Here is a 21,475-nt window from a genome sequence, read left to right as displayed (position 1 = left end):
CGACAGTTCCCTATTAATTAGAATTTGACATATCCCTGAATGAGGAGAAATAGGTGCAAAATCGAACGAAATACCTATCTATCTGTCTGTCTGTCTATCTATCTATCTATCTCGTCACGTGAAAAGCAAAGTTTTTTCTTGTGCTGATCTCTTTGCTTTCTCTGCAGAACAATAGAATAGAAAGCATCTCATTGAAAATATACCTGCACTTTACCTGTCGTAACAGCGAGACACATTTTCTTGCTTCATGCAGATGGAAGTTGAAGCATCGAAAATTAACCTTTTGCTCATGTCACTATGGTTTGCAAAACTCCCCATATGGAATAGGTTCATTCCGATTGCAGATGCTAGGCCTTGCCAGTTATTGTACAGGTGGATCTACACTTTCACTCACTGTGTCTGCTTCGCACAGTAATACGTTCCAGCGTCCTCGAACGCGGTGTCTTCTATAAACATGATGTAGGAGTTCCTATCTCGGTCAACAGACAACGTGTAACGGCCTTTAGTCTGGTTGCCCTGGTATATGGAGTCGATGTATCTCGGAATCCCTGACAGCGTTTGGCTGTACCAGGCCACACGATCGCTAGTACCAATGGACTGCAAACAATGCAGTTTAACTCGTTCCCCTTCCAGAGTTAACTTCTGATCAGTCTGTGAGCTCTGATCCTCGGTCTGAACCGCTGTAAGAAAAGAAACATCTTTCTAACGTGATACGATATTGAAGGTTTGGTAATATAAGGCATCTGATAAGAGTAATAAACTTACAGAATATGAATGTCATCAGAACTCCAACTAAAAACAAGTGATTGCGGAGTTTTCTGCTCATGCCTATTAAAACTGTTTGAAAGTGGAGTAACCAGGCACTGTTTCCAGACCAGGACGAGCTGTCAACAGATAAGTTTCAATAATGCCAATCGGAGAGCAGAGAGGAAAGCTTTACATTCTCCTTGTACAGAAAGAGACTGACAGACGGCATTGAAAGCAACTGGCTTATTATGGGATGTTGACTCAAGACATCATAAACGTCACACTCAGGGATTGGCTGTATCAAAACAGGGGCCTCTTGAAACCACAACTGAAAGGTATTGACGTCTCTCTCTATATATCTATCGACCTCTTTTTCTTTCTCTCTCTCTCTCGCTCTCTTTCTCTCTCCGTGTACCACCCCCACCGCCCCCCCCCCACACTCCCAACCCCGCCTTTCATTGTCTCCTTTCTCATTCAATGTGTGATGGTGGATTAAATAATTCATGATCTCGATCATTGATCGTGGTCATATTCCTAACTGAAATGCTTATGATAGTTCTGGAATTAAAAAATCTATTTTCAGGACTTCCTTTCCATGGCCCCACCTTCAATCATTGTCTCTGAATTCATGAACCCTTTCACTTACTCGCATTCAATCGTGATTCTGTATCATATTCCCCTTCGGTAAGCATCCATTTTAAAGTGTGCTTAGATTACTCTTTTTTTTTGTTCGGTGCAGTTTCATTGGGTTAAAATAAACAGAAACAATATTTACGGTTTAACTTTTAATAAGACGTCAGCGAAAACACCACATGAATTTCACGCCACCTGCTGGTGGATTGTGGTTTGTGCTCATTCAATCTGTCATGTCAGGACAATAGTGTTAAATTGTGGGTGGAGTCCGAAGAGATAGGAGAGACGCTAAATGAATGTTTTCGTCAGTATTCACAGTGGAATAAGAAAATGTTGCCGATGACAATACTGAGATGCAGGCTATTAGACTAGAGGGGATTAAGTTCATAAGGAGGAAGTGTCAGCAATTCTGGAAAGAGTGAAAATGCGTAAACTCCTTGGTCAGATTGTGATTTATTCTAGCAGTCTCAGGTAATATAAGGAAGAGATTGCAGACTCTTTGTCGCTAATCTATATGCCGTTATCATGTACTAGAAATTTGCAAGAAGACTGGAAGATAGCAAATGTTGCCCCCTTGTTCAAAAAGGGGAATAAAGAAAACCCCGTTAATTATACATCAGTGAGCCTTACTTCTATTGTTGTTAAAGCGTTGTGAAGGATATTATGAGAGTGGCTTTCTAAAAATCTAGAAACGTATAATTTGATTTGGGATAGTCAGCAATGTTTTTGAAGGTTAGATCGCGCCGCACGAACTTTATTGAGTTATTTGAGAAGGTAACCACACTGGTGGATGAGGGTAAAGTGTTTGATGTCTTGTCCGTGGATTTCAGCAACGCATTTGATAAGATTCCCCACGACAGGCTCTTGCAGAAAATACGATGGAATGGGATTGAGGGTGATGGAGTGGTTTGGATCAGAAATTGACTAGCTGAAAGAAGACACAGAGTGGTGATTGATGGGAAATATTTATCGTGGAGTTCAGTTACGAGTGGTTTACCGCAAGGATTTGTTTTGGAGCCACCGTTGTTCGTTATTTTTTATAAATCACCGAGAGTAGTGTGTTAAGGATGGGTTAGTAAATTTGCAGATGACACGAAAGTCTGTGGAGTTGTGGGCAATGCAGAAGTCTGTTGGAGATTGCAGATGGACATAGATAATCTGCAGAACTGGGCTGAGAGGGTGTAAATGGAGTTTAATGCAGAAAAGTGTGAGGTGAAACACTTTGTAAGGAGAAAACGAATGCGGAGTACTAGACTAATGGTAAGACTCTTGGTAATGTGGATTAGTAGAGAGATCTCGATGTCCATGTGCAGAGATCCCTGTAAGTTTCCACCCAAAGTGATATGTTTGTCAAGAAGGCATACGGTATGTTAGGTTTTATTGGTAGAGGGATCAGGTTTTGGACCCATGCTGTCATGTTGCAGTTCTCCAAAACTCTGTTGCGACCGCACTTGGAATATTGCCTACAGTTCTGCTTGCCCATTACAGGAAGTACATTGAAGCATTAGAAAGGATGCAGAGGAGATTTGCCAGGATATTGCACGATATGGATGGAACATCCTTTGAGGAAAGACTGATGGCCTTGAGGTTGTTTTCGTTAGGGAGAAACTGGTAAAGAGGTGAATTGATAGAGTCATACAAGATGATCTGCGGTTTAGATAAGGTGGAGAGTGACAGCCTTTATCATTAGATGGTGATGGCTAGCACGAGGGAACAGAACTTTAAACTAAGGAATGATAGACATAGAAAAGGTGTCAAAGATCTGTTCTTTAGTGAGAGATTAGTAAGGGCATGGCATTCCCTGATTGCAACAGTAGGAGAATCGCCAACTTTTACAGCATTTATACTCTCATTGGATAAATAATGGCCGTTACATGGGCTTCAGAATGATTTCAGATGTCAGCGCAACGTCAAGGGTTGAAGGGGCTGTACAGCGCAGTATTATTCTGTGTCTTGCACAATATTCAATCACAAGATTATTTGCATAGTACTCATGGCTGTGTGTTTCACTGTTCTCGTTGAACATTTTAGCTGTGATGTCTGAATTACCTTCGTGAGTGGATATTCAAGAGTTTCAGTTAATGCCGCAATTTGGAAAAAATAATTCATCTGTATAACAGGAACGAATGGTAAAGATTCATTGCCACAAATTAAAGTTGAATTATTGGTTTGGTGAGGGAGAGAGCATAAAATTTAGCAGCATTTATTCCACAAAAGACAGCGTACAATCCTGTTCTATTCTATCCTGTTATCCCTGTGAAGCTGAGAAAGTTTTACCAAAGATATATAGCACGGCGGATGAAGAGAAATCTCCAGCTTTAATAGGAAGTTTCTCTGTTTAATTTGCACAAAGTAAACAAAAAGCATACTTTATATATCGTGGAATTCATCTCTCTGACAGAGTCGTGTACCTCTCTACCATGGAATACATACTGCTGCAGAGGATGTCGTGGACCCTGCACAACACATCCACGCTAACAGTTCCAGCCAGCGCCCAACAGACCGCGTTGTCCACTGATAAAATAAAGAAACGTTCAGAAATAAAAAGAGAACCTGCTGGAGAAAGTGAAGCGGTCTCGTTCCATTAACAGAGAGATGAGCAGAGCGAATGTATCGAGTCTACTGACACCTTCACTGAATCCAGGAAAGACTGAAAGCTAATCGTCACTTCTCCAAAATTTGGACCCTTGCTTCCTTCAAACTCCGTGGAAGTACCGTATCTGTCTTGTCGTCAACAATTTTGTTCTCCGGTGGTGACAATTTTCTCCATCGTCACCATGAAGGCATCCTCCTCAGTTGTAAAGTATTCATGTTACACCTCAGCCATGTCCCCTGCATCTGTCGTAAATCTGCTTTTGATCACTGAACGAAGATTGGTGCTGTGAGGTAGCAGGACCTATCATTGAGTCACCATCCCGCTCCACATATAATATATAGTAATGACGATGAAGTGTTTTCTGATCTTCAGAAACAGAACTATGTCGCGGACCAGTAAGAATCTCGTCACACCATGTCACAGTTCCTCATCAGTAACTTGAACTGCAATTGCCTAATCTGCAAACTTCATAAAATCAGAACGGAGGGGACGTCAGGATTTGGGAAGCACAGTTGTTGCTTGTGAGTTTATGAAATATGACCGAGTTGGGCTGGGATAAATATGGAGGCTGAAGATCACTTTTCCAATTTTACCCACAAATACAGATCGCACCTGAAAAGAAATCTTCCACAATGATTCGCTCTTGTGTGTTACTGTTGGTGTGTCTCGCCATGTTTCAATTGCACCAAGAGGACACATGCGTTTTTACTTTGGCAAACTTTACTCAGGAGAGTTTTGCAGCCTCATTTTAACACTGTGGACGTCAGGAGCAGGAACAAGCCATTCTGCACATCAAAACTTCTCCACTATTGAGTGAGCTCATGTCAGATCTGATAATTATTGACTGCACTTTTATGCTTTTCCCTTTCACCCTTGATACCCTTATTGGTTTAAAATCTGTCTATTTCGGCCTTGCATTTACTTAAACACCCAAACTTGGCAGTCCTTCACTGGAAAGAATTCCACAGATTCACAAATCGCAAGGCACACAAATACATTCCCATTTCTCTCTCTGTTAAATGCGTGAGCTTTGTTCCAAGATAATACACTCTGGTTCTGGACTTTCCCAGGAGTGGAACTAATCTTTCTACAACCAACCTGACTACTCTCAACAAACGACATGCATTCTCAAGGAAATGATGTTTTGTCGTACTGTAGCTGAGCGGTTGAAGCAAATTATGTTGGTGCTTCATCAGATCATGTTTCATCTCCGATGTTAAGGTGTCACTGATTCTGACAGTGCTGCTCGAATTGCTGTTTTAAATGTCAGGAATTCATTTCATGTTAAGAGTTTGTACAAGAACGATAAACCCATATCCCCTGACCTGGAATCAAACACAGCAGAACAGAGAGTGTGTCAAATCGTAACAGTTGAACACGAAGGACGGCATGCTCAATCTTTCTTGTTGTCAGTAATTTTTCCTTTTTTATCAGTTGCAAAATGATAGGCATTCACTGAGTATTTTTGCAGCACGAGGAGGCCTTTCGGCCAATTATGTCAATGACAGTTATCAAACATCTATCACTTCCATCACTTCACCCATATCCTTGTGCGTGCTGATGTTTCAACCGGTCATCGAAATAGTTTATCGAGGTCTTTCATATTTCAGTGGAGCACTGAAAGCTCTTTCAAATAATGACAGGAAGCATTGCTTTTTGCTGGAACATGAAGTCTACATTTTCGTCCTGGAAGACAGTTCTGAAAACCCAACATCTTTCTTCGAACATTTAGCCACTTTTACTGATAATGCCAACTGTACTAGTTTAATTTCTAAAATGGCATGCGTTACTAATAAAAACCCTCCTTCTCAATCTTTCCCCTCATCTAGGTGGAGTGCTCGTCAGAACAAATACTACCAGTTGTCTCTCTTTTTAATAAGACAGCAGCCCAACGTTCCAGAACGAGATCAGCAAATTACCTTTCAAAATGTGGCTCAATGACAGACTTAGCAATATTATATTTCTGGCACGTTTTATTCCATATTTTGTCTCTTTTGCATGTTAGCTTCCTTTGTAGCAGATAAATAAATAATAATAAATACATTCAAAATCAGCAATGACAGCCTTTTAACCCAGATTTGCCAGAGGATCGAAACCATCTCTGATTTCCAGAATTGTTGATCAGTGCGCATGTTCAGGACGTTCCCTGCCTTCCTCCTTTCTGAAGCATGCGCAGTAGGATCAGCCTGAGAAACTTTCATCCACGAAGTTATGGGACGTGAGCTCGAAAATGTGATTAAAATAGATTGATGTTTGATGAACAGCAATGAAACGAAGAATCAAAGAGCCTTTTTCCATGCTTCAAAATCTCGATGAAGGAGAGACCAATCTTCATCGAAAATGATCACGAGTGCTCTCGGCATTTTTTCTATTCGTTCTCTTATTTGATGTTCTGCCGATTTCCGAAACAGAAAGAAACTCCCATTCAACAGAGCAGCGGCGATGCAGATCCCGGTTTTCGTGTTGATTTCGTTAATGGTCGTGATTGGTGAGAAGTTTTAAACCCTCAGGAAGTGTTCAATATCTGTATTTCTAAGTGTACATCGAACGAGTATTCTTTTAATATGCATTGGACTCTGCTTGCACTAATGCTGGTCTGTTATGAGTCGATTTGCTCGATATCATGCAAGAAAAAGAACAGGACACAAAATACATAAAAATAATCAGACTGATAATCACAGTTTTTAAGGATGATAGATTTGATAACATTTTATTCAAACTGATCTATTTGTTTCCTCTACAATAGAGAAGACTGATAGAGATATTTATGCAAATATAGTTTGATTGTTTAAAAGACATGGAGAGAATGTTTCGGATTTGGAACGATTCCTTAACTACGAGTCTTAAATTTTGAAGTCAGCAGAATGATCAAACAGAAAATGTAAAATGAATCCTGTTTTCACTTTTGAATATGGAACTCAAATGATACAAGTTGTGGTTGGGTCAAATCCACAGAATCATGAAGGTGAAATCAGCTAAATTGGTGAAGATGAGAAGGAAGCATGTACGTGCAATTCAAGTTCGAGTGAGGGGATAGGTGGATGCTCGTGTGGATTACTAATAGCGACAACGAGCAGTTGTTTTCTGAAGTCGCTTTTATGATCGAAACCGAAATTGTTGGGAATGCTCCGTAGTCCTAGTAGCACCTCTGGAGTGAAAGCTGAATTAAAACAGTTTCGGTCCTATTGACACTTCTTTAGAAATGGGTTTTCCAACATTCAGTCATCTTTGTTTTTCTTTTATTTTGTATTTAAATCCCTGTTTAATTGCATGTCACTCTGAATGTGACTTTATTATGACTGTCAGTTCATTCAAATGACCGTTTAATCAAATACTGTCACTTTCTTTAATCATTCATTCAGATATGAGCGATTCAGATCTATTACTCAGCAGACCTCTCGGTCGCACAGACAGAATGAAAAGACCATGCTTTAACTGCATCCACACTGACGATGCTTATTTCTTCTTCTAAAACCGTCAGAACACAGGCAGACAGCCTGCATTCACAGTCCGGAGATGCTGAGCTGAAGGTTGATTTCCTTCAGAGCTGGTTTACTTGTGCAGCCGAAAAATTAGACAAGTTGTGTCGATTGAAAATCTCGAAGCTGTTGCTATCTGACATCGCAGGCTGTTACTGTGCAATGAAACTCACAGTGATGAGAATGAGTGAAAGCCTTGTTCAGACACTGCCACAGGTTTCTAGGCCACAGCTGTTGGCTGTCTAGGGCTATTTATAACAACGGGTCAGTTGCTGTCATTTCAGTGCATTCGTATGCGAGAATTTTCACAGTCTCACCCACATAAACAAAATTTCAATTCGTTCACATGAATTTCTAATTCTGACTCTGACACTGTCTCTTTGGACAAGGAATTGCTTGGTGTGTATTTGGGAATTTCTGAGCATTTTAGTGCTCTGGAACGTATCAGTCAAGAGAACTGCATTAGTTTGGAATGAGTAAAATGCAAAAGCTGGGACCTGACAGTGCGAATAGTGAGTTTACACACAGGGGACGAAGGATGAACTGTTTCCACTCAGATGGCAGATTTGAAAAGCCAAGAAAAGTAGATGCGTTGCAACGACTCTCCGCTCCCCCCACACCCCCTGCCATCGCCCACACACATACCACCACATCACCCCGCAGCAAACAGGACAAACATGGTTGGATGCTGCGTAAGGTTAGACGGAATACTCGCGCTTCAGGAATTTCTGATACGACAGATTTCCAGGCAATCAAACTTACAACCACTAGTTTACAAGACCAGTGCAATACTAACTGACCTAACGAACCTGAGATGTGCAAGCATTTCATATTTGAACAAGAACGCTGGGCATATCATGGCCAGATAATGTGAAAATGCAACAAGTGATCTGCCTGCCCGGGAATGCCAATGCCCCAAGTTAAAACCATAAAGTTCGTACAGTGTGGAAACAGACCATTTCATTCGGTGAGTACACATTGACGCTCTGAAGAATATTTCATACAGATGCAAGCCTAAATCTAATTAATGCAGCCTAGCTGGCGTTCACACGCATGACTTGTGAGCAGAAACAGTTTCAGGCAAAGGGAGAATGTACTAAATCCATCCAGTCACCTGAGTCTGGCATCGAACCGGACATAATGAAGTGGTGCTAACCACTGAGCCGTCGTGGACAAGAAATCATGAATTTGACAGGAGCTGGATCAGTTTTAGACATTTCCCACTGAATCTTTTTAGTGCTTCATTTCTAGAATCATAAAAGAGTTACTCTGTAATCAGTAAAACGTGCTAGTCGCATGCACACGCTTGCAATTTGAGAAAATACCCTTGCAGGCAGAGGGCGAACGTGCAAACCCCATGCAGACAATCACGTGATTGCGGAATCGAACTCTGATTCCGAGTGATAGAAACCATTCGGTTCTCCACTGAGCGATTGTGCACTCAAACCCGTGACGTTATCAGGGTATGGCTCGATTTTAGAGATTTTTTGATTTTTGATGCATCACTTCAGCCCGGTAAAACAGTCACATTGTCATCAATAAAACTTACTCCTGGCATGCCAAAGCTTGAAGTGCGAACAGAAACCATTCCAAGGAGGGAGCAAATGGGCCATCTCCACGCACACGCTCACAGGCGTACGGAGTCGAACCTAAACCTGTGGCCTTGTAAAGCAGCCAGGCTATCCACTGAGTTTGACCTTATCAGGAGATGGTTATTTTAGAGATATTTATAATCGCCTTTGCACTCATCACAAACAAAATCTTTCACAGACGGTGTGGATCAATGGAAAAGCGAACATTTATTGGCAACCTCGAACTGACCTCAAGAAGGTGTTGGTGAGATGCCTTCCCAACCGGTGCTGTTGTTGAAATGTTGCAACACCCGGACTGTTGTGGGGAAAGTGGTTCTCAGATTATAGACGCAGGGACACTGAGCGAATGTTAATGCAGTTATGACAAGGCAGGGTATTGAATGACATAGATAGGAACCTCTGTCGTAATGATCCATAAATGCCTCATATTAAAACATTGAAATTTGATGTTAATTTGTAAATAATGACAGAAATTCGACACCCCAATTAATCAGAACCAAGTTTCGAGCACGTTTTCACCGGAAGTTTACACCTAATTGTTGTTTCACTTCTACCTGAGAGGTAATATCCTTCTTTCTGTCGGAAAAGAATATGCAAAATCATCCAAAATCTCGAGATGTCGGTGAGAGTATGGAAATTGCAGCATTAGAACTTTTCAGTCATTTAATATTAACTTGATCGCCATTCCCGAGAACGGGGCAAGGGAGAGGGATTCCTGCTAACAAGTGCCTCGCATCAGCAGCGTATGAGGAACCGATGGATATGCAATTGTTCGGATTAGAAAGACATGGGAGGCTAGAAAAGCACAGAAACGTTTTTGAACTGTCTTCCATCCTATTTTCACCAATCTCTGATGTCATTGCAAAGGGTTGCATGAGAAAACAGATGCCAAGACCAATTTCATTCCCACTTTAATATCTTTTCGCATTTCCTACACCTCCCGTTCGTTTGTACTTTCCACAGATTAATATCAGAAACAAAACATTGAATATTTCGACAGTTCATCCGATTATAAAATATACTTCTATTCAGAACATTTGTAAAGGATGTGTCAAAATGCTTTGACATGAAAAACACAGAAAGTGCCACAAAATTCAACTTGTCTCTCTTCAACACGTTCACGTCTGCTGAAGCTCGTTATACCTGCAACTCGCTGTTTGACACTTATTGATGGATGCCAGTTCCAATCCAAGGCGGATTTCAAATGTAAATTTTCTCTTCCTTCTCGAATTGACGCCACTGTTGAAGACATAACATTGACCTCACTGCCTGTGATCGAGCCAAAAGAGGGAAGATTGAAAGCTTAGTCGTTTGTGTGTGTGTGTTTGTGTGTATGCTCGCGCGTTATGTGTGTGTGCATTAGCTTCAGAAAACTGTGCACATGGTCGTCAGAGACTTGGAATGGATTTGCGACATCGTCTGCAGCTGCTGATTCTGCGAAGATATTTTGTAGTAATTCTGTATTTGTCTGCCAAGAAGGAACAAAGACTTACTTGAACAATATGTTCCAACTAACTCCACTCCTGCCGCCGTGGTCAAATTACGTTAGTATTGCAAATCCATGAGATGTCTGTGTCTGTGAGTGGAAGAAGCTGAATGGAAACATGAGAAGGGAAGACATTGGCGTCAGTGATTGGAAAAGTAAAAGGAAACAGAATTGCATAGATAGATGTTAAGTTTTATTCCCACCATATTTGCATCCCGAATTTTCAGACGGATAGAAATCTGAAAATGGAACGCTACTTTACTTATTGAGATCTGTTCTTGTCACTTCAAGAATTTGGTTTGTAATTATTCCTCTGGAGGTGAATTGTTTCTGTTCCTCGCTGTCAGACTGCCTTCTCGTGAGCTCTAACGGGAACATTGAGACTGGGTTTTTGACGTGCTCTGCGATATGTCTGCGCCAATGTGAGGCTCATGGCACAGAAATACACAGCAGACTCAGTGTTGAAGGCATTGTTGATCACTAACTCGGTAATCTTCGCAGTTTTATCAAATGTCAAAGAAAAACGGTCAGAGAAGTCAGGATTCCTGTTTACAATTCCAGCTGCAATCATGTAAATAACGTATTGTAGAGGCTGCCCTGGGGGCTGACTGTACCAGTAAACATAAGGAATAGTAGCACTTGTCTTCAAATTGCAGGTGATTGTGACATTAGTTCCTTCCTCAACAGTCATTTCAGGAATTAGCTGCTCCACTGTGTCTTCGTAACTGTATTCTAACAACAATAATAACAATATTTGAAATCACGATCATTAGAGTGATTATTTTCCTAATTGTAACGTCTGGACTGCAAACTCCTTAGTCAGGTCTAGTGGGAGGAAAGACTTACTGAGAAGTGAGACAATAATGAGGAATCGAGAAAGGCTGTTCTTCATGGTTCTCACTGGCCTGTCAATTCTTCAGTCCAGAAACTCCTCTATCGACGCTCCCCTTTCGAATTTGTTCCAGTCAGTCACAAACAGCAAGAACTGCAGGAATCTCTTAAATAACACAGGGCGGAAAGGTGGGTCAGAGTTAGAACAAACGGAAGTTGAAATCAGGACTGTTGCAACACAGCTCTGAGTGAACTACGTGCTTCATTTGAGAACAGAAAATATGTGTCACTGCGCAGTTTTACATCCGGAACTGTTTAATGCTGAGAAAGCTGCCACCACCCTGCTCTTTTAGTAACATAGTAACCGAGGAGCACGTAGATGGGGAAGGGATTTTAAAATGTCAACAAACGGTCAATCGGCCATTGCATCTGCTGTTTGAAAAGACTACCTAATTAATTCTAATCCATCACCCTTTACGCGTTTTATAGCTGTGCCGATTTCATTATTTTTCCAAGTGCAATCCCGCGTAGAAAGTTCCAAGAGCACCCAATTCTACCATCTTCTCACTGCAGAATTAATCGATATGAATATGGTTCAATGCGTAATTTTGACCTTTCTCTTGATCTCTTTCCGGCTCTTCCAGAATACCTTGCCAGTGAAAACGATACTGAAGGTCTATTTTATCAATCCTGTTTGTCATTTTGCGCATTTTATTCATATTTTCCTTAATTTTGATCTTGCCTGCTTCAGTCTGCTTTTCTTTTTCTTAAATTCTTCTTTCATTTTTCTATTTCTCTTTACTTTCTAATTTTCTCCCTTTTCATCAGCATCTGATTTCTGCTAATCCTGGTTTTACTTTTATCCCAATACTATCCTCTGCATGTCTTCAGACCGACATCAAATCTATGAGTCGGATTCGGAGTTTAGGGTCATCATCGATTGTTTGTGAATTCACTCCATCTAGTTATCAACAGAAAACAGTTTTTGACTGTTTCAATCATAATTACACAGAAAACGATTTATTGCAAATTTCTCATCGTTTATTGAGTCTGTGAAGAAGCATTAGTTTAGAGATAATGCACCAGTTAATTATGTTAAAAAAATGTATCCGTGAAATTTGGGCTGTTTTAACAATACCAGAGGACACGATGGCTTCCACTGAGGAATGTTTCAGTCTCTTTACAATAGTGCAGATCACCCCCATCATGTTATCTATCCACAGTTTTAAAGATATATTCCCTTGGACTTCGTCCTCTCCTTTGGTCAGTCATCCAGCTGTCAGGTGAACACTGTTTGATGGAGACTGTTTTCCCCTCTGATTTGAGTCTATTGTTGATCCCTGCAATGGTCATTCTGCACTAACTTGACCTCGCCCGCTCTTGCATCTTTTCATTGGGGATATGGTTTCTTCAAATGTCTTGGCAACATCATGGACATTCAAGAGCGGAATGAGGGTAAACTATAATACTGCTCCGATCTCTTTAATCCTGAATGTCTGCTCTCTTTTTCTGAGCCTGGCACGTTGTATAATCATATTTCGAGGAGAAGCTTAATTCTCTCTCTGCACATTAATTATCTAAACCCTTCTTTTCAATGTGTATGGGGCAGCCACTAACGACATCGGTTATCATCATCCCAGCATCTGATTTATGTTCGTGTTAGCGCAACATGTTTTTGAAGCTTTACATTTAAACACAACACAAAGAAAATACAGTGCATTTGGCGTCATATGAATTTTTGATGCTGATGTTGGGCAAAGTTCTTTAAGATTAAGCACACCTGTTCAATACAATCTCATGCTGAACAGTAAGTACCAGGAAAGCTCAGTTTTTTTAGAAAATCTTCACATCAGGGTTTCGTTCATGAACAGAAATCAGTGCCTCATTGATTTCCCTCAAAGTGCAACCTTTTAATTATTTCCCATCGTCTTCACTGTGTCTGTGGTTGCATTTGACTGTTTCAGATGTCTTCACAATTGCCAACAGATGGCAATGTCTGTTCACTTATTCAATACCACTATCACCCTTCTACAGAAAGACAAGTTTGAAAATTTATGAATGGGCCTGAACGAAATGTACACCAGCCAAACAACTAGCTTCGATGTAATTTTCTCCCATTCCGGGCCTGATGAAGACGATGATCACTGTCTCTGTTTCTGGAGTTCAGACCGAAGCCGGGGAGGAGGGGGGCTTGGTGGTGGCGGTGTGGGGTGGTGGTGTAACCATGATGGACACTGGTTATTGCCTTGATGATAGGAATTTGAATCTGCTTTCTAAATTCCCCAGTCATCTCACCATAACCCATTCACGTTGCTGAATGATCAATTTTGTTCTGTTTCCCATTCGTATACGCTGTGCCTGCTGTTGGTTCTCAGAGATGAGTAGCAGGGATTCAGTATCCCGGTCAGAATGAATGTTACGTTAAATGGTGATGATTCAGCAATACTGAATTTCAATCTATGCATCGAGCGTCTATGTCTTGTATGTTACAACAATCCACATCAAGCTCCTTAGTTGCTGCTCAGAATCCAAATCTATGGTGCGAACGAGACTTTTCCCAGATTGGAATTCAGTAAGGAATACACTAGTGTGACTGGCATAAGTGTTGATTAAGTTCTTGGAGGGATTCTGAAGAACAGGATTTGCGAGTTTTGAGAAGGTTTGGAGGTCATGTTAAGGTTCTAGATGTAGGTCTGTCCACTGAGCCGAAGGTTCATTTTTAGACATTTTGTTATCATACGAGGTAACGTCGTCAGTAAGCTTCTGGATAAAGGACAGATTTTCCATGTATTCAGAATGGGAGGTCTGATGAGGGAAAATCAACATCACTTCGTGGTTGAGAAATCAAAGCTCACCAACTTTATTATGTCTTTTCTGATGTGACAAAGAAGATTGATTCGGTCCGTAATATAGGCCTTGGCTATCTGGTCTTCAGCAAGGTTTTTGACAAGGTTTGACATGTTGGACTGGTGAGCAAGATTTAATCACATGGGATGTAGCCGCATCCAACTAAATGGAGGCAAACCTGGATTGTAGGTCGGAGACTAAGTATCTGTTCGTATTTAGGGATGTCGATTAAGAATATCAGAAATTGACCTGGCCCCTGACGATACAATTGCAAGGAATGTGATCGCATATCTGAAATGGCTGATCACCGAATCTCGTTCATGCTGTATCGCTGTAAACATTTCCTGTGAGATGGAATCTTCACTGTTAAGGCCTGCAGAAATTTCGAAATTCTAAGGATGACTTTAACCAATGACCCAAACAAACAACACATGTTTTAATACAGAAAGTACCAGGAAATGGAAGATTGCTATGCTCATGTTACACGCACCTGAACATGTATAATACTCTGGAACGTATCAGTTAAGGGAACTGCATTCGTTTGGAATGAGTAAAAAGCAAAAGCTGGGAACTTACAGTGCGAATAGTGGGTTGACACGCAGGGCACGAAGGATCAATTGTTTCCACTCAGATGGTGGATTTGAAAAGAGAATGCATTTGCAAAGCAAAGAAATGTAGATGCGATGCTATCTCTCTCCGCTACCCCCACAACCAGATCACCCACCCACCCCCAGCCACATACACACACACACCACCGACCCGCCCCACAGCAAACAGGACAATGATTGCTGGGTGCTGCATCAGGTGAGAAGGAATGCTCACTCTTCAGGAATTTCTGATAACCATGGCATAGTTTGACCTGGATTTGTACTTGAAATGTCAAATGGCTCAAATTTCAACCTCGACGAAGGTGCATAGAATACTGCGAGGTTATGTTCTGATAACGGAGAAGAAGTTTAGGGGCGGGGCTTGGTTGCTTCTCGATGATAAGGTGGAAAATGTGACGCTGAGATGTCGAGACCTCTGTCGACGTGTTGCACCTGTTACACACTTGAGCAATAAATTAAGTGCGAGTAAGAGTGGACAATGAACATAAATTACAGAATAAGAGAAAGTCAGTGATCCCAGTGAATATTAAATTTATTATACCCACACCTATTATGAAAGCATATTTCTTTCTTTTAACCTCGCATTTCCATGTCCCATTTACTTTGCCAAAGATGACAGTTTCCTTTGGAGGTTTCCCATTATTTCCTTTTATCCTCTTACTTCTAACTTTACTCCAAATGGTTAAAAATGTCTGTCGTGTACCTGCAGGAAAATCATGTTATTTGGATTGTAACCAACTCAGTGCAATCAAGCCCAACAAGAGTCAGAGCGTTGAACACAGAAAATATCACTCTACCCCTCTTTTCGAACAAAGAACATAAACTCGCTTTCTTTTGTCTACTCTGAAGGAAGTCCGTCATGTCAAGTGCAATGCTGGCTTATAAATACACGAAACAACCTGTTCAGACATGTGATTGACAATCTTTAGAGCACGTCAGATTTGCCAATGAGTCTTCTTACCGTTTCATTTTTGACGGTTCACTTCAGCCCCGTAAAACCGTCACACTGTCATCAATAAAACTTACTCCTGGTGTGCCAATGCTTGAGGTGCGAACAGAAATCATTCCGAGTAGAGAGAAAATATGCAAACTCCATGCACACGCTCGCAGGCACGCGGAGTCTAACCAAACCCCGTGGCCTTGTAAAGCAGCCAGGCTATCCACTCAGTTGGACCTTATCAGGAGATGGTTGTTTTAGAGATAATTATAATCGCCTTTGCACTCATTACAAACAAAACATCTCACAGACGGTGTGTGGATCGATGTATAAGCCAACATTTATTGCCCACCTCTAAGTGACCTGAAGAAGGTGTTGGTGAGATGCCTTCCTAACCCGCAGCTGTTTTTGAAATGTTGCAACACCCGGACTGTTGTGGGGAAAGTGGTTCTCAGAATCTAGACCCATAGACACTGAGCAAATGTTAATGCAATTATGACAAGGCAGGGTATTGAATGACATAGATAGGAACCTCTTTCGAAATGATGCATAAATCCCTCATTTTAAAACATTGAAATTTGATGTTAATTTGTAAATAATGAGAGACATTCCACACCACACTTAATCAAAACCAAGTTTAGAGCACGTGTTCACCGGAGGTTTAAACCTAATTGTTGTTTTACTTCTACCTGAGAGGTAATATCCTTCTTTCTGCAGGAAAGGAATACACAAAATCATCCAAAATCTCCAGATGTCGGGGAGAGAATGGAAATTGCAGCATCAGAACTTTTCAGTCATTCAATATTAACTTGATCACCATTTCCGGGAACGGGGCAAGGTGGAGGGATTCCTGCTAACAAGTGCTCTGCATCAGCAGAGTATGAAGAACTGGCGGATATGCAAGTGTTCGGATTAGAAAGACATGGGAGGAGAGAAAAACACTATTTTTTAACTATCTTCCATTCTATTATCATCAATCTCTTATGTCATTGCAATGGGTTGCATGAGAAAACAGATACCAAGGCCAATTTCATTCCCACTTTAATATCCTTTCTCATTACCTACACCTTCCGTTCGTTTGTACTTTCCACAGATTAATATCAGAAACAAAACATTGAATATTTCGACAGTTCATCCGATTATAAAATATACTTCTATTCAGAACATTTGTAAAGGATGTGTCAAATTGCTTTGACATGAAAAATACAGAAAATGCAACAAAATTCAACTTGTCTCTCTTAAACATGTTCTCCTCTGCCGAAGATCGTTCTAACTGCAACTCGTTGTTTGACGATTATTGATGGAGGCCAGTTACAATCCAAGGCGGATTTCAAATGTAAATTTTCTGTTCCTTCCAGAATTTACGCCACTGTTGAAGAAATAACATTGCCCTCACTGCCTGTGTACGAGCCAAAAGAGGGAAGGTTGAAAGCATGGTCGGTTGTGTGTGTGTGTGTGTGTGTGTGTGTATGAGTGTGTGTGTGTTTGTGCATGTGTGTGTGTGTGTATGCTCGCGCGTTATGTGTGTGTGCATTCGCTTCAGAAAACTGTGCACATTGTAGTCAGAGACTTGGAATGAATTTGCGACATCGTCTGCAGCAGCTGTTTCTGCGAAGATATTTTGTAGTAATTCTGCATTTGTCTGCCAAGAAGGAACAAAGACTTACTTGAACAATATGTTCCAACTAATTCCACTCCTGCCGCCGTGGTCAAATTAACGTTACTATTGCAAATCAATGAGATGTCTGTGTCTGTGAGTGGAAGGAACTGATGGAAACATGAGAAGGGAAAACATTGGCGTCATTGATTGGAAAAGTAAAAGGAAACAGAATTGCATAGATAGATGTTAAGTTTTATTCCCACCATATTTGCATCCCGAATTTTCAGACTGATAGAAATCTGAAAATGGAACACTACTTTACTTATTGAGATCTGTTCTTGTCACTTCAAGAATTTGGTTTGTAATTATTCCTCTGGAGGTGAATTGTTTCTGTCCCTCGCTGTCAGATTGCCTTCTCGTGAGCTCAAACTGGAACACTGAGAATGGGTTTTTGACGTGCTCTGCTATCTGTCTGCGCCAGTGTGAGGCTCATGGCACAGAAATACACAGCAGAGTCAGTGTTGAAGGCATTGTTGATCACTAACTCGGTAAACTTCGCAGTTTGATCAAATGTCAAAGAAAAACGATCAGAGAAGTCAGGATTTCTGTTTTCCATTCCAGCTGTACGCATGTAAACGACGTATTGTAGAGGCTGCCCTGGGCGCTGACTGTACCAGTAAACATAAGGATTAGTCGTACTTGTCTTCAAATTGCAGGTGATTGTGACATTAGTACCCTCCTCAACCGTCATTTCAGGAATTGGCTGCTCCACTGTGTCTTCGTAACTGTATTCTAACAAGAATAATAACGATATTTGAAATCACGATCAGTACAGTGAGTGTATTACTAATAATAACGTCTGGACTACAAACACCTTAGTGAGGTCCAATGGAAGGAAAAACTTACTGAGAAGTGAGACAATGATGAGGAATCGAGAAAGGCAGTTCTTCATGGCCTTGTCAATTCTTCAGTCCAGAAACTCCTCTATCGTCACTCCCCTTTCGAATTTTTCCAGTCAATCACAAACAGCAAGGTCTGCAGCAATCTCATAAATAACACAGGGCAGAAAGGCGGGTCAGAGTTAGAACAAACGGAAGTTGAAATCAGGAGTGTTGCAACACAGCTCTGAGTGAACGACCTGCTTCATTTGAGAACAGAAAATATGTGTCACTGCTCAGTTTTGCATCCGGAACTGTTTAATGCTGAGAAACCTGCAACCACCCTGCTCTTTTGGAAACAAAGTAACCGAAGAGCACGTAAATGGGGAGGGGATTTTAAAATGTCTAAATTCATGAAAACATACCATACAACATACGGTTTATCGGCCAATGCACCTGCTGTTTGAAAAGACTATCTAATTAATTCCAATCTATTCACGCTTTACGCGTTTTATACCTGTGCAAATTTCGATAATTTTCCAAGTGCAATCCCACGTGGAAAATTCCAAGAGCACCCAATACGAATATCTTCTCACTACAGAATTAATCGATATGAATATGGTTCAATGCGTAATTTTGACCTTTCTCTTGATCTTTTTCTCTCTGTTCCAGAATACCTTGCCAGTGAAAACAATACTGAAGATATATTTTATCAATCCTGTTTGTCATTTTGCGCAATTTATTAATATTTCCCTTAATTTTGATCTTACCAGCTTCACTCTGTTTTTCCCTTTTAATAATTCATCTTTCATTTTACTTTTTCACTTTACTTTCTAATTTTCTCCCTTTTCATCAACATCGGATTTCCGCTAACCCTGGTTTTACTTTTATCCAGTGACTACCATCTGCAAGTCTTCAGACCGACTATCAAATCTATGACTCTGATTCGGAGTTTGGGTTCATCATCGGTTGTTTGCTAATTCCCTCCATCCATTCCCAAACAGAAAACAGTTTTTGACAGTTTCAATCATAATTACACAGAAAACGATTTATTGCAAATTTCTCATAGTTTATTGAGTCTGTGAAGAAGCAGTAGTTTTGAGATAATGCACCAGTTAAATATGTTAAAAACAAGTATTCGTGACATTTGGGCTGGAATAACAATTCCAGAGGACACGATGGCCTACCATTGAAGAATGTTTCAGTCTGTTTACAATGGTGCAGATCACACCCATCATGTTATCTATCCGCAGTGTTAAAGATATATTCCCTTGGTCTTCGAAATCTCCTTTGGTCAGTCGTCCACCTGTCTGGTGAACACTGTTTGATGAAGACTGCTTTCCATTCTGCTTTGAGTCTATTCTTGATCCCTGCAATGGTCCTTCTGCACTAACCTGACCTTGCCCGCTCTTGCATCTTTTCATTGGGGATATGGTTTCTTTAAATTTCTTGGCAACATAGTGGACATTCTAGTGCGTAATGAGGGTAATCTATATTACCTCTCCGATCCCTTTAATCCTGAATGTCTCCTATCTTTCTCTGAGCCTGGCACATTGTATAATCATATCTCGAGGAGACGGTTAATTCTCTCTGTGCACATTAATTATTCAAACCCTTCTTTTCGATGTGTATGGGGCAGCCACTAACGACATCGGCTTATCATCATCCCAGCATCCGATTTATGTTAGTGTTAGCGCAACATGTTTTTGAATCTTAACATTTAAACACAACACAAAGAAAATAGTGTGAATTTGGCACACTATTTTTGATGCTGATGTTGGGCAAAGTAATGTAACTATTCATTGTAATTTCCCCGTTTGTTTTCATATGAAACAGTTCTTTAAGATTAAGCACATCTGTTCAATACAATCTCATGCTGAACAGTAAGTGCCAGGAAAGCTCAGTTTTTTTAGAAAATCTTCAAGTCAGGGTTTCGTTCATGAACAGAAATCAGTGCCTCATTGATTTCCTCTCAAAGTGCAACCTTTTAATTATTTCCCATCGTCTTCACTGTTTCTGTGGTTGCATTCGACTGTTTCAGGTGTCTTCACAATTGCCAACAGATGGCAATGTCTGTTCACTTATTCAATACCACCATCACCCTTCTACAGAAAGACAAGTTTGAAAATTTATGAATGGGCCTGAAGGAAATGTACACCCGCCAAACAATTACCTTCAATGTAATTTTCTCCAATTCCGGGCCTGATGAAGATGGTGATCACTGTCTCGGCTTCTGGAGTTCAGACAGAAGCGGGGTAGGAGAGGGGGTGGGTGGGGGCGCTGTGGGGTGGTGGTGTAACCATGACGGACACTGGTTATTGCCTTGACGATAGAAATTTGAATCTGCTTTCTAAATTCCCCAGTCATCTCACCATAAACCATTCACGTTCCTGAAAGATCAGTTTTGTTCCGTTTCCCATTCGTATACGCTGTGCCTGCTGTTGGTTCTCAGAGATGAGTAGCAGGGATTCAGTATCCCTGTCAGAATACAAGTGGCGTTAAATGGTGATGATTCAGCAATACTGAATTTCTTTCTATGCATCGAGCATCTATGACTTGTATACTACTACAATCCACATCATCTCCTTAGTTGCTGCTCACAATCCAAATCTATGGTGCTAACGAGACTCTCCCCAGATTGAAATTCAGTAAGGAATACACCAATCTGACTTGCATAAGTGTTGATTAAGTTCTTGGGGGGATTCTGAAGAACAGGATTTGCGAGTTTTGAGAAGGTTTGTAGGTCATGTTAAGGTTCTGGATGTAGGTCTGTCCGCTGAGTGGAAGGTTCATTTTCAGACGTTTTGTCATCATACGACGTAACATCATGAGTTAGCTTCTGAATAAAGGACAGAATTTCCATGTACTCAGAATGGGAGGACTCATCAGGGTTAATCAACATAACTTTGTGCTTGAGAAATCAAAGCTCACTAACTTTATTATGTCTTTTGTGATGTCATGAAGATGATTGATTAGGTCCGTAATATAAGCCTTGGCTGTCTGGTCTTCAGCAAGGCTTTTGAAAAGGTTTGGCATGCTGGACTGGTGTGCACGATTTAATCACATGGGAAGTAGCCCCATCCAACTAATTGCATGCAAACCTGGATTGTAGGTTGGAGACTAAGGATCTGTTTGTATTTATGGATGTCGAGTAAGAATATCAGAAATTGAGCTGGCTCCTGACGATACAATTGTAAGGAAAATAATCGCATATCTGAAATGGCTGACCACCGAATCTCGT

This window comes from Chiloscyllium punctatum, chromosome 36 (assembly GCF_047496795.1).
Source record: "Chiloscyllium punctatum isolate Juve2018m chromosome 36, sChiPun1.3, whole genome shotgun sequence".
Lineage (NCBI taxonomy): Eukaryota > Metazoa > Chordata > Chondrichthyes > Orectolobiformes > Hemiscylliidae > Chiloscyllium > Chiloscyllium punctatum.
Note: the sequence above shows the minus strand (reverse complement) of the source record.